This window comes from Pezoporus wallicus, unplaced genomic scaffold (assembly GCF_028554395.1).
Source record: "Pezoporus wallicus isolate ANWC-B61680 ecotype Strahan unplaced genomic scaffold, APGP_CSIRO_Pwel_v1 contig_7461, whole genome shotgun sequence".
Lineage (NCBI taxonomy): Eukaryota > Metazoa > Chordata > Aves > Psittaciformes > Psittacidae > Pezoporus > Pezoporus wallicus.
In genome coordinates, this window is record NW_026637976.1 from 625,703 (window position 1) to 640,205 (window position 14,503).

At 46.9% G+C, this 14,503-nt stretch overlaps 1 long non-coding RNA gene across 1 annotated transcript in view; it reads right to left on the minus strand.

Moving 5' to 3' along the window:
- Positions 1-605: 605 nt before the first annotated feature.
- The window catches only part of LOC130598784 (uncharacterized), a 146,811-nt gene continuing 132,913 nt past the window's right edge, over positions 606-14,503 (minus strand). Inside the window, exon 3 of the long non-coding RNA XR_008972073.1 lies at positions 606-651. This is a non-coding gene — a long non-coding RNA (uncharacterized LOC130598784). The remainder of the gene's footprint in view (positions 652-14,503) is intronic.

A 14,503-nucleotide genomic window follows, 5' to 3' on the forward strand; every position in this document is an offset into this window, starting at 1 on the left:
GGTTTGATTAAGGGCAAGAACATGGCACACTCTAGATGCAAGAAATACAGGAAGAAGGTGAGGTGAAAGGAGGTGGTTGGACTCTTTTCCCAAGGAACAAGGGATGGGACAAGAGGAAACGGCCTCAAGCTGCACCAGGGCAGGTTTAGATGGAGCTGAGGAACAATTCCTGCCCCAGAGGGTGCTCAGGCATTGGAACAGGCTGCCCAGGGCAGGGCTGCAGTCACCGGCCCTGCAAGGGTTCACACCCCGTGGAGACGAGGCCTCAGTGCCATGGGGCAGTGGTGGCCTTGGCAGTGCTGGGAAATGATGGGACTGGATGAGCTTAAAGGGCTTTTCCAACCTGGTTGGTTCTGTGATTCTAAGGCAGAAACAGAGCTGGAAAAGGGGGAGAGGTGGCTGCCCTGCGTTGCTGTCTTGTTTCCTTTGACAGTCTGTTGTGTACATAACTGACAGATACACTTTGAGCAGCTGACCTTAGCAGTTGGTCTCTATGACTTACGTGTACTTACCAGGTTTGGTCTGCATCTATCCCAACAGTATAACCCATGCCAGGGTACGGTCTCTAGCACGGTTCTGCAGTTGCCTGGTTTGTGTTGGAAAGGACCTTAAAGCTCCTCCAGCTCCAACCCCTGCCACGGGCAGGGACCCCTTCCACTAGAGCAGCTTGCTCCAAGCCCCTGTGTCCAACCTGGCCTTGAACACTGCCAGGGATGGGGCAGCCACAGCTTCTCTGGGCACCCTGTGCCAGCGCCTCAGCACCCTCACAGGGAAGAGCTTCTGCCTAATGTCCAATCTAAATCTGAATTGTTTTTCATGCCAGTGAACAGATGAGGCAATGCCTAAGAAGTCTGGAGGACAGCACAGGCCAATGAAGCAGCCTGAAGGGGACCACTCAGTTCTGGAATGAGAGATACAAGTTGTGTGACACAGTCTGAGCAACATTATTTGACCCCAGAGCTAGGGAGTATTCGCTAGCAGAAAAGATGAAGCCACATAGTCCAGAGAGGTTCATGGAAAACCACCACCTTCCCAGAAACCTATAGAAAACTCAAAACCTTTAGCAGAAATGGCCAAAAGCCACAAGAACTAGAAAGCCATATAGCTAGAAGGCAGAAAGAATGAAGGACATGCATATATGTGGGTACCAGGCACTGATTATGGTTTTTAACTCATCCCATTGCCTTTATCAGTGGCTGGATTTCCATTTAATGTTGGTTAAAGTGGGTCACATCTCTAAAGAGCAAGGCATAAATGCCATCTCCTGGCTATCATTGCTCCATGCCAAGAGCTGCTTTACAGGCAGCAGCAATTTGCTGTGAAGTGAACACTTATGCTTACCTTTGAAGCAGCGTAATCTCCATGTATGTCTCGAATATATGCAGGGGATCATTAAATTTTGATTGTGCAATTCTGGAGGGAAAAAACCCAAACCAAACCCAAGCTAGCAAAGCAAGATTTAGACTATAAATGGGATATGCTTACCTCCCGTGTTCTATTTTGACTGGAGATGAAGCGGAGGTGCTTTGGAGCTGTTTACCCAAAAGAAAATTGAAAGAGCTTTGTTTGAGAGGAAAGAGGTGAAATCTCAGAGGTCTTTGTCAACACCCTTACCATAGAATCATAGAATGGTTTGGGTTAGAAAGCACCTTAAGATCATCCATTTCCAACCCCCCTGCCATGGGCAGGGATGGCTCATACTAGACCATATTGCCTGAGGTTCTGTCCCTTGATGGATAACTTTCCAGATGCTTCTAATAAGCCATAAGGCACCTAATGGACACAGTTCTACATTAACACCATCAGCATTATTAGAATGCTTCATCAGTTTTGGTCTGATGCATTTTCCTACAGATACAGGGAGAAGGAGGTACAGCATAACAGCAGTTAACGAATAACAGAGATGGAAAGAGGGCAGCAAATGGAGCTCACAGCAAGTATTGAGCAACACAAAGGTTTGGCGTGATTGGATTTGGCTTTGTGGCTTGGTCCATTATAAACAGAGGGGTTGTTTGCAAAGCTTCAGTGTGGGATTAGATTTCCCAGCTCTTCGAAGCCTGAGGGTTGCTTGGATGGAGAGCAAGGGTTCGGGCTATTTGCTAAATAATAGCAGCAGCTTTTAGTTGCTATGTTTGACCCAAATATTTCCTTGGAAACAAAGCACAGCAGAAGCTTTTGCCAAGTCAGATGAAGCTGATTTGAAACCACAATCAAAATGTAAGTAGCAACAATCATTTGCAGGGGAAGAGAGTTACAAAATCCCAGTTAGGTAACATGCAGGTGGATTTACCTACCTGGGCTGCTTTTAGATCATGATCCGTGCAACCATGAGCAGTGGAGGGAAAGGGAGGATTATTTGCTCTTTGGTGATGAAGACGTTCCTGCTCTCATGTTTAAAGCAAACAGGAATTGCATTTCTTTTTGCATTTGTTTCTTTTTGACTTGGTGCATGGAGAAGAGAAGCTGCATGGAGACCTCAGAGCAGCTTCCAGTGTCTGAAGGGGCTACAAGGATGTTGCAGAGGGGCTCTCCATCAGGGACTGTAGTGATAGGACAAAGGGTGATGGGTTCAAACTGAAACAGGGGAAGTTTAGATTGGATCTAAGGAAGAAGTTCTTTACTGTGAGAGCGGTGAGGCGCTGGCACAGGGTGCCCAGAGACGTGGTGAATGCTCCATCCCTGGCAGTGTTAAAGGTCAGGTTGGACAGAGCCTTGGGTGACACAGCCTAATGTGAGGTGTCCCTGCCCATGGCAGGGGGTTGGAACTGGATGATCTGAAGATCCTTTCCAATAAAACCATTCTGTGATTCTATGATTCTATATCACCCAAAAAAGAAATGTCCATGGTAGCTGCTCCTCAAGTATAGCCCATAGCCAAGCTCTAGCTCAGCAGGTCTCTAAATCTCTTGCTATTAAAAGCTTAGGATGTCTGTTAGGAAAGATTCTCTTTATCTTCATCCATTACACCTTTTTCTACAGGTTCTTAACCAGATACATCAGAGACTAGACACTGTTTAGCTCAGAAAAAACCTTCTTTAAGCATTTAAATTTTATTAAATCGCAGATCTTTTTTGTCCACATCACTACTGTAAGAACTTAAACCCATTTTTCTGGGATATGAGCTTGTGTCTGATGAATACAATGTCCTAAGAGCTGTCATTCCAGCTGGCATGTGTCATTCTGTGTCACAGCAGTTATGTCTGAGAACTCTGCCAAAATGAAACAGGGTGGAAAGATTTGACCCTGATAGGGAATTGCCAAGACATGGGAAGATGAAACTGCAGCTAACAGATGTAGTAATGATTTTGGTAATTATTAGCTTCCTTTATGAGTCTGCATTTTATACTTTGAAATGAGTAGGGCTGACATGGTGGGAAAGAAACAGGGAGCAGGCACGTCTTCACTTGCAATCAGAAATGGCATCTTGGTGTGAATGGCTAGTAAAACCAGGTTCTGGCTCACTCTTCTAGATCATCACACCCCCAAATGAACCCACATAATCCTTACTTTTGCCTTTTTAGATTGTCTGCCAACATGTTCTTATCCTATTGTGCACACTGTGTCTTGTGTTCAATTAGAAACGGGCATAATCAGTGATTATTATTAATGATGGCCATATGTTTACAGCAGCAAAGCCAGGAAATAAATCATATTCTCTGCAGTAAAATGGCCACAGGGTATTCAGGGCCTGGTGGTACCCAAGGCTGCTATGGTTAGAACACGGTGTTCCCTTTAGCCCAGAGCATCCATGGGTGCTCTTGCCAGGCTATTGACACCTACCCCACTGCTGCCCCAAATAATCAATGTGCAGCAATAGACAGTTAACCAAAGCTGAGCATGTTTCTAAACTAGAATTGCTGCTGTGGGCACCGCTGGGAGTTGCTCTGTTTGTTTCAAGGCTTTGCTGCTGTCTCAAATGGTTTTGTTTGCGCATAATGGATGTGGGCTACTTGCCTCAACCTGTGTCTTACCGAAGGGGATGTTCTCCAGCCCTAACCTATAAGTGAGCCGGTGATGCTTTGGCTTGCTCTGTGACAGATCCTGTGTTTTCTGAAGACACCAGGCTTAGTTCTCAGTGTATCAACAAGGGTGGTGTCTATTTTAGGCATTCTCATCTATCTCAGCTACTGGTGCCTTAGCTGATGGAGGAAGGATCCTTACACATGTTGCTCTTATGAGAAGGCTGTCCCAAGTACCTGAATGTACAAAGCTCAAAGCTGGTCAAAACTGGGCCCTAACATAAGAATGTGGACCTGTTGGAACATGTCCAGAGGAGGCCATGAAGATGCTCAGGGGGCTGGAGCACCTCTGTTATGCAGACAGGCTGAGAGAGTCGGTTCTTCCTGTTAATGTGGCGCTCAAAGAAGATGTTTATTCAGTTTTGTAGGTAAGGAGTGATTTGTTTCCTGGTGCTGGCTAAGGAAGATGTAGGACTAGATAGTTTATTGCACAGATGTTTGTGACAAGCAAACAGGCATGTAACAGAGCCAGAATTTATCCCTCTATAACATACCTTCTTTCCAAGGAAGGACTCTCCATTGTATCATTTCTGGCACCTTGGCATCCCTTTTAGCATGCTCAGCGCTGCTTAGCATCTTGTGGGCTGCCAAGTTGCCAGGTTGCACAGTGATTCCTGGAACTGATGTGGGGCAATGTTGTGAAATCAACCATTTGCTGGTTACCTCATCTGCCCAGTCTTATTTTTTAGGCCATGATCCTGTGGTTTCACCCTGTGAAGGTAGAAGTCCCAATGCAAACACCTTCAGATTCACTCAGACCATAATACAGACCCTATTTAACGCTTATTTTGTTTTGAACTGAAGTGAGAGCAAAATGTCAAGATTTGATGGCAGTTGTTAGAGGAGATTGAAAATGAATATTTGGGAAATGATATCTCAGCTTCTCATTATTTTGTGTGTTTCATAAGACAATTCTCTAGCATTATTATCTGGGAAGTTTAGGTAGAAATAGGTCCCCTGTTACTGGGGATTTCATCTCCTCCTGTTCAGCATCAGATGTCATATGTGGTTACTACAGCGGTGGCTCTTTCATGTTTGCAGACTGAAGATGGCAATGCACAGCAGGTTATAATCAAAAGCAATAAAAATGTTGCTCGCCCTTGTTTCCTAGGGAAATGAGTACTGTGCAATGATGCTACCTTTGCTGTTGCCTCCCTGTGTCTTTACCTGCCTAACCATTCAGTCTTTTTTTTTCCCCAGGGAGTTTTGAACGTGCTGCCCAATTTCAATCACTTTTGACAGAAAGGTGGAGACCCTGGAGGTATTCTATACCCAAAGGGTTTCTGCTCATAGTCAATGGAGAAAACCTTTACTGGTTGTCCAGAGGGAAAGTCTATAGCAAAACCTCAACTCTTACGAGGCACTAGGGAATCAACCATAAGACATGGACCTTTAGAAAGGCAGGTTAGGGTAATTCCGTTGCTCTGAGCCCACATGTTAGTGTGAGATACTACTGCAATGAATGTGGATGAGGGAAAGAAGTACAGAGGGATTTGTCTCCACTGGAAAAATGGTATTTTTAAGTTAACTCACTTCATACAATACTCAGCCATTTGCAGAAACAGTTGTCCATTTTGGTTAAGGGCCTCTTTTATACTGATGTGTAAGGCATTAGACAGCAAACAAAGCTGGAGTTGGAGGTGTGTGGAGGATCTTTGCCCATTGCTTGTTCTCACTGTTGTGGTAGTTGGAACAAACCCTGCCATCCTGAGAGAAGTGTGGTAGAAAAAGAGAACTGACAACCTAGGCTTTGGGCAAAAGGGAAGAGGTGAATACTACAGGAAAAGAATATATTAGCTTGGAGCTGCCCTAGCCAGCAAGAAGCAGGTTGCTTATAATGCACTTTGAGGCTTTGGGTTGACTTCCATTGAGCAAGTTAATGTCTGCTTAACTGTGATGTTTTGACTGACTCCAGCCTTCAGGGACAGCGGTGAGTTTTACTCTCAATGAGCCATTTGTGGGGAGTTTGTGAACTTCTAAAGGTGGATCTTCCTATTACATCTTACTCTTGAGAGTATTGTGTTGCTGTTCTCCTTACCCCATGCAGGTCATGGACAGAAGAAGTGCATCATGTGGCAGGAGGATGTCCATAAGGACATAGGCCAAAAGGGTGTCCAAGGGTTGTTTTCTAACAGCAGTCCTTTAAGCCCTCTTGGAGCACCCATCCTGCATAGGAGACCCTCTTGTCATGGCTACTGCCTGCTCTGTGACCCCACAGCCCAGTCCAGCTCCTTGCATAGCCCTTTCTTTGTGTCCTCGTAACATCTCTAATTCCTTAGGGATATCCAAGATCTTTTTGTGACACCCCCCCAATCATCTCTAAGCTCTAAAGAGTTGTGAGGCATCTGAAGAGAGCCATTCTAGTGCTTTCATCTGCAATATCAGCCTGAATCCTCCTTCATTAGGCCTGGCATACTTCTGTCTTGGGCTTTGCCTGCCCACACAAGGCATTAAGCAGTGCGTTGATATAACCTCCCCAATACACCCTCACAAGGTCCTTCTGAAGCCCTTTGACATGTTCCTCTTCCAGGATAACTCAGCAACGACAAGTCCCACCCAGGAGATACGATTGCACACTTGAAAAGGAGGGGTTGTTATGAAGTGCTTGATGCAATTTCACTAAGTAGGATATGGCAAAACAACTCATAGAAAATCAAAGAGGACACATTTCCCCCCAAGAAGCCTTGTTCAACGTGAGAGTGAGGGTTTGACATCAGCCTTTTTAAATTTCCTTTCCTGACAGTTCTGAAGAGCTTGGATAAAACTTTTCTCATCTCCCGAGCAATCTCCTAAGACATCCTTTCTAGGAAAATGCTAACGTGTGGTACCTGAGTCCTCAGCCACACAGCCTGTATTAGCCCTGGGCTATGGTGAGGGAACTGCAGGAGGGAAGCCAACGGACCAGCCACAAAAGCTGAAGCTGTGACCCTTTTTCTATGCCATGCTGACTCAGTGTAATTAGCCCCAGGCCATCTCCAGCATGCCAAAGCAAAGGAGCAGAGGTGAGCTGTACTTCACCCATCCTTCGTGCAAAGCAGATGTGTTCGCCCTATAGCAGAAAGAAAGTGGGGACGCAGGTGTTTCGAACCCACATTTCTTGCCCATTCCACATCATTGCTCTAAGAAACTCCATGGACTCTGGTCCATAGAGCTGATTTTCTGAGGTTGTTTCAACACCCACAACATGGACCAGAAGAACATCCTGCATTAAAAGGCTCTTGACCATCTCCTGGGGCATAGAAGGGTGATGGTATTGTCCCACAGAGAGGGCTCTCCTGCTCCCTGCAGCCACACTGACTCAGCATCAGGGGATTTTCAGGCTCACAATTCCCTGCAGCAGAAGAGCAGTGCTTCTTCAGTTGAATTTCTGTCCACCCTTACACTGCAGTGCATGCATACATACACTTATGTGCAGTCCCTGAGCAGTCCCCTACAGCCAATGCACCCTGCAGACCTCCCACAGGCCCACCAGGATCAGAGCTCACCGGAGCCAGATCCTGGGACTATCCCAAGCCCTCATCTATGTGCCTGACAGGTTCCTTTGACAGCCAAGCTCAAGGATTTGTCTCCAGGTAGGCAGCTTCAGTAGAGCCCTTTGAGGAAACCAGTCTGCCATCTGTCTGTGTCTACCTATGGCAGCTTAATGGAGAGTAATGATCCTCCATGAACCCTTTAAATGAAAGCCATTAACTGATCTGATGAGGGAAATTGAATTATTGTCTCAAACAATACTTCCAATTTACCTGCCAGTTCGTCTCGTCCAATACACAGTGAATACAGATGTAGCCTCTGTCGGTCACCAAGTCGCAGGCAGAAAGAGATCCTTCTTTCTGGCTACCCAGGAGCGTTAAAATCATAGAATCAATGCACAGTTTGGGTTGGAAGGGACCTTAAAGCTCACCCAGTTCCAGCCCCTGCCACAGGCAGGGACCCCTTCCACTAGAGCAGCTTGCTCCAAGCCCCTGTGTCCAACCTGGCCTTGAACACTGCCAGGGATGGGGCAGCCACAGCTTCTCTGGGCACCCCCTGCCAGCGCCTCAGCACCCTCACAGGGAAGAGCTTCTGCCTAAGAGCTCAGCTCAGTCTCCCCTCGGGCAGGTTCAAGCCATTCCCCTTGGCCTGGCCCTACAGGCCCTTGTCCCAAGCCCCTCTCCAGCTTTCCTGCAGCCCCTTCAGGCACTGGAGCTGCTCTCAGGTCTCCCCTTCAGGAGCCTTCTCTTCTCCAGGCTGACCCAGCCCAGCTCTCTCAGCCTGGCTCCAGAGCAGAGCTGCTCCAGCCCTCGCAGCATCTCCATGGCCTCCTCTGGGCTCACTCCAACAGCTCCCCATGTTCTAGCAAAGTCCTGGGTCAGTTTCTGACAGATTTTTATAACTCATGTTCTCTCCCTGTATCCGAACTGATTTGAGGTCATTTTTCCTTGTTTTCACTGGCAGGAGATGTGTCCATGAGCTGCTTTACCCCAGGCTAAGCCTCCCCGTGGGACCATGCTGAGGGTGCAGTATCAGTGGTCACAGACCCAACCTGAGACTTCCAGGGAAACTGAGTGTATTGCCTATACAAACACTAAACATGAAAACACAAAGATAGAGATGAGTGTGTGGCTTCAAGGATGTGTAAGAGCAGGGACTCTAAGCACTCCCAGCACTTAGCATGACCTCAATCCTCTGACAGGCAGAACAGCAGACTGGAAAGGAGATCTTACATTGACATTTTCTAGTTTGAGGCAATACCTAACAAATTAGCATCCCTAAAACTGGAGTACTTGGAAACTGATTTGGTGCCCAGAGCACAGGGGTGCTTTGTGATGGCTTCCCGCAATATGTAGAGGACACAGAGTAACTCATCAATGTGTTAGAAGTCATATTTCTTTCTTACTCATCCTGCATCCAGTTATGGGCAAAGGGGACATTCTGTCCTTGATGATGTTTGATGAAGTAGATTCAATCAGACAGGATACCGACCCTGATATCATAGTGTTAGCCCATCTATCATGCAGGGTTTTGTATCTGTTGGTCCTTGGATAGGTGTGTCTCCCAGATTTTCTTCCCTGTTCATTCTATTTGGTTTCATGGTCAATAACCTTGTGCTTGGTGTGTGCAAATCTCATAATAGTTTGGTCTAACAGGAAATGTCAGCTAGCATGGATCTCCAGGAATGATAGATATCCTGTCTCTGGAAATGGCAGGGCCACAAACGGGACCTGTCTGCAAGTACGAAGTTAACACAGTGTTAACAGAATTTAAAACACCCCACACAGCACACCTTTATTCCTTGTTTCTGTAAAACCACAGCAATACATGGAAAACAGCAGTAAAGAAGGAGGGAATAACATAGGGATGATCCAAGCGGGGAACACAAGGATGAAATCTTCGGTTTGACTCTGGTGTCCCTGCCCATGGCAGGGGGTTGGAGCTGGGTGATCTTAAGGTCTTTTCAAACCCAAACTATTCTATGATTCTATGATTCTATGACTCCTGTTCTTGCTTTGTGGTCTTGGTGAGAGCCCATTTTAAACATCTCTTTTCCATGCTGCTGCTTTTCTGCCTCTGCTTCCTCACCTTTCATTCTGAATGTGTGCTGAGCTCCTTCCAGCCTCCTAAAAAAGTATAGACACCATTAAAGGAGAGGATACTAACCTTCAAATACCCTCTTTTGCACTGCTGCCTGTCTCCACCAGTTGTCTCTTAACTCAACAAAGACCTTCTGTTGGGGCTGCTTGTGCGTTTAAAGGTTCTTCAAGTGCGAATGCAAAGGTTCTTCAACAGGGGGCTGAGGCCATCAGAAGACCCAAAGGAGACAACCAACAATGAGAACACACAACGCCTTCCAAAAAGCTCAGCCTGCATTCCCAGACACTGCGCAGAGCTCCTTGAAGACAACATTTTGATTTTTATTTGGTTTTTTTTTTTGGTGTGTTTTCTCTTTCTATAGGAGGTTTTCTGATGCTGTAGTGGCTGGAAAGGCTCTTGGTGCAGGCTTGTGCTGGAAAACATGCTCTATATAATATGTGCTGCTGTTGACAGAACTTACAGATGACTGAAGCTCATCAACAGTAGCAAACAGCTGGTGTTAGTCAAGATGCAAATTAGTTTTCCATGGCAGGCAGCAAGGCACAAATAATCATCCCAAAACACAGCAATGAAGACCTACTTCTGTCAGTTAGGATTGTATGCGACACCAGGACATAAAGCCTTCTGGCCATATGGGAATGTCTTGCTGGAAACAACAGCTCAACTATGATCTCTTTGGGTCCAAGGTTCTTTCTCTTGGTTCCCACAATAAACATTGGTCCCTACAATTAGGATGAAGCTAAATCAGTAAAACTGAATCGCACATGTCTATAGAGCATGAATGGTTTATTTACTGCCTGAAGCAAGTGTTTCAATGTTCACTGGCCTTTTTGGTTCAGATGCCATCGGAAGGCAGAGCTGGTCCCTAATTATAGACATCTGTGAGTAATGCATTTCACAGCTGTTGTGCTATAACAGGCATGGAGAGGCTCGAAGCTCAGACAACAGCCAGTGTTGTCACTGAGTGCTGGATGCTTGTTGCTAGGTCTCTGCTTGGCAAAGAGCCTGTGGGTTGCAGCTGCTCAGGCTGGGAGGCAGGAAGGATGCAAGTCCCATGGGACAGCCCAGTGCTTGTAGAAGGACCAGCTGTACCTGGGATAAGAAGGCAACTCTGTTTTCTACACCTGTGCCAAAGGGAGGTTCCTCCCATAGGGACACAACAGCCCATGTCTCCGGAAGCTGCAGAATTGTACAGAAAATAAATTTAGCCCAAAAATTCCCGAATTAGAGTGAATTTACCTGTAGCCCTGATCCAGCTCTGGGGCAGCAGCACAAGAGGGATGTGGAGCTGCTGGAATGAGGGCAGAGGAGGCCACAGAGATGCTGCGAGGGCTGGAGCAGCTCTGCTCTGGAGCCAGGCTGAGAGAGCTGGGCTGGGTGAGCCTGGAGAAGAGAAGGCTCCTGAAGGGGAGACCTGAGAGCAGCTCCAGTGCCTAAAGGGGCTGCAGGAAAGCTGGAGAGGGGCTTGGGACAAGGGCCTGGAGAGACAGGCCAAGGGGAATGGCTTTAATCTGCCCGAGGGGAGACTGAGCTGAGCTCTTAGGCAGAAGCTCTTCCCTGTGAGGGTGCTGAGGCGCTGGCAGGGGGTGCCCAGGGAAGCTGTGGCTGCCCCATCCCTGGCAGTGTTCAAGGCCAGGTTGGACACAGGGGCTTGGAGCAAGCTGCTCTAGTGGAAGGGGTCCCTGTCCGTGGCAGGGGTTGGAACTGGATGAGCTTTAAGGTCCCTTCAACCCAAACCAGTCTGGGATTCTATGAAATAACCGGAAAGAGACAGAAAGAAGAATATTGCAAGAAGGAAAAGTTCCTCTCTTTATCACTATGGCCAGTCTGTAAACCCCACAAGGCAGGAATGCCTGCACGTATCGCACAGATGGAAACACTCTCTAGTAAGTCAGTGATGGTTCTGAGATACCCTGCGCCCTGCCTGCCCTCTCCAACTCTCTTTTGTGTCAAGCTTTCTCTTCTTTTGTCCTTGCAGTTGTCACTCTTCAAACGTCCCTGGCTCTCCGTGACTCTGGAAGTGGCGATGCCTCTCAAATGTAAGTCTGCAGGGTCAGAAATAGGTGCAGGCTATAAATAGTGTGATAACAACCGGCAAATAAACTGAATGGCCGGGCTGCATGGCAGGGGGGGGCTGTCATCATGTGTGTAAGATGTTGCTTTCCTTGCTGCTGGCAATGCAGGAACAGCGGCTGCGAGCCATCCATGGAAAGCATCCAAGTCACCATGTGCTCAGATGAGGAAGAATTCAAGCTCAGGCCCCCATTCCTCACAGCCCCTGCTATTTCAATCTCCCTTTTTTGTGTGTGTTTTAAATAGATCGGATCTTCAAATAGCAGTGACTTCAGAGGGTAGTTTTCAAGTAAAACTAAATGATGGGCTGTGGTCTCCAGGCTTTCGAGTCCGTACTGACAGTGACTGTGTGCCTGACTCAGGGCCTGGTCTCTCATCACAACCTTTGTCTTGATCCAGCTGGATCAAAACCAAGACACTTAGGATACAGCACCTGAATTATTTGGTGCTGGGCTTTGTTTTGAATTGAGTGGCTGGGTTACAAAGCCCGGGTAGATGATGAGCATCACTTGGATGAAGCACATCCCTGTTCTTCAGGGCACCTGGAATGGACTCAGACACAAAGCCCTTGATAGCATGGTGTCTGGATGGAGACAATGGGCAACAAATGGGTCACAAAGCAGAACTTGCCTTCTGTTTTCAAACACAAATGATGGATAATAGTGTTTGTGGTATTTTACAGCTCGGATAAAGAAGCTCCAGCAGCTTTCACCTGGTTGTAAGTGTCAGATTACCCTTAACCAAAACTTCCTCTGGAGAAACCTCCTCTGTCAGCCAGAACTGATCTGTTTATAGGAGATCTGACCACATTTGTACTCTTGAATTAAAACTGAGCTTGTTAAACAGGCCAGGTCTGAGTCTCAATAATCGATCTGTTACTGCAACCATAAAACAGGGACAAGGGAGAAGAAGGACCAGCAGTCCCTTGAAAGCAAAGCCACTTTCCTGTCAGACTGTTTCTGAGTTGCAGAACCTGCTTCCCCCCGTAAGCATCTTCCAACATCACTGTCAGCCACTGAAAAAAATTTGAAACAAAAACACAACTCATAATCTCTGTTAGCTTTGCTAACCAGGACATTGAGTGATTCAGAAGCTGAATTAATGGATGGAAACTGGCTTTGAATGCTGCAAAACATTGCAGCTGTTAAAAACATCTGCAGTTCTGTGCTCTGAAGGAAGGAGGATCCAGATTTTCTGGACAGGGCGTGATGCTGACTGGTCTCAAAGCAAACATTATGATGTGCAACGTTGTCCACACGATGAGGTGCTCAGCTCCCCATGCACCAAGTACACTGAGCACAGGCTGATGCATCTTTCTCTGACAACCAGTCTTCACTGTTGCTAGAAGTAGGATTTGGACTGGAGCAATATCCATAAATTCCACGGGACTAGCTGCTTGGATTGGTTTGACTGTGTCCCTCCAGGGCTGATTCAACAGTCTGGTTCCTTCAGAGTTGGTGTGGAGATGGGAGCCTATGACAAGTCTCCCTGGTAGGGTGGAGCAAGCACATATTTTCTAAATGATAATTAAGCAAACGCAGTCCTCTGGTAATTCATAAAACAGGGAGAGTGCAAGAAGTCCTGAAATTCTTGCCTTCTGGCAGAAACACTGGAGAGCATCATGCTGTGTAACTTTATACAGCAAACCACGCCATAACCCAGCTTCCCTATGGGAATAGCTGCTAAAGACAGTATGGGAATGGATGGGTAGCTTTTAAAGATGGCATGTTAGCAACCAGGGGGGGATACTGGGGTTCAGCATCTTTTCCAGTAAGGTCCATGAGAGCAGACATGTGCCTGTCTATCCGCACATTGGTTCCCCTCCACAGGCAGAAACCTGGTTCTCCAGGGCATGTATGTGCCTGACGGTGCAATCAGCTAGATCCTGTTACACTGGCAATGCAAAGCAGGTGAAGGCAAGTCCATTCAGTCCCACCAGCATTTCCCTGTTCCTCACACATCAGCAGCTTCGTGGCATCAGAGGTTTCTTCCACTTCTGACAAGGGAATGTCTTGGGTTTAATCATTGCTTCCAAGAAATGAGCAGATGAGGGAAACCATTCGCATCACCTCCTTTCCAGGATGGGCACTGCCCTATGTTCAGCTTGGAGAGGAAATGAGGATCATAAACAATCATACCCCACAAACAAGGAATGAAACATTCTTCCCTCATAACACTGGAGAACTGAAAGGGATTAGTAAGGCAGCATGTGTAGGACACATCAAAGCTTTCAGCTCTCCCATAGCTCCTGCAGAGATGCACCCCCTGCTCTGCAGACACATGATGGAGAGATACACGGTCCTAAGGTCCTTTCCAACACTAAACATCCAATGATTCTCTAAATGGAGACATCTGGCCCCCAGCATGGGGTGGCATTGGAAATCCTTCTCCTTATCCTTGAGGAGAATACCAGCTCCACTCAATTAAATAACTCCTGCTACCTAACACTGCAGAGATTTGAAAGCCTCCCCCCCTGAGTTCCCTCCTCCTCAGGTCCCAGATCCTGTGTTGCTGGGGCCCCTCCGGTGTCTCATTAGGTTTCTTTTATTAAGGCTTGATGTACAATGAAGGACTTTGTAGTGAAGTGACAGAGGGCAGCCAGTTCATGTGGACTCCTTGTCTCAGGCTTTGTAAGAGCTGGTATTGTGAAAGCATTTGACATGCCCACCGACACAAATATAAAGGCAATTTAATGACATATTATATTTAATTGGGGGTGTGGAGGGGAAAATAAAGAAGGAAGTGCTTGGCTGAATGGGGGCCAGAGGACTCAGGTGGGAATTTATTGTAGTGGCTCCAATTGCCCATAGCAACGTATTGTGTAGGAACCCAGCATCCAC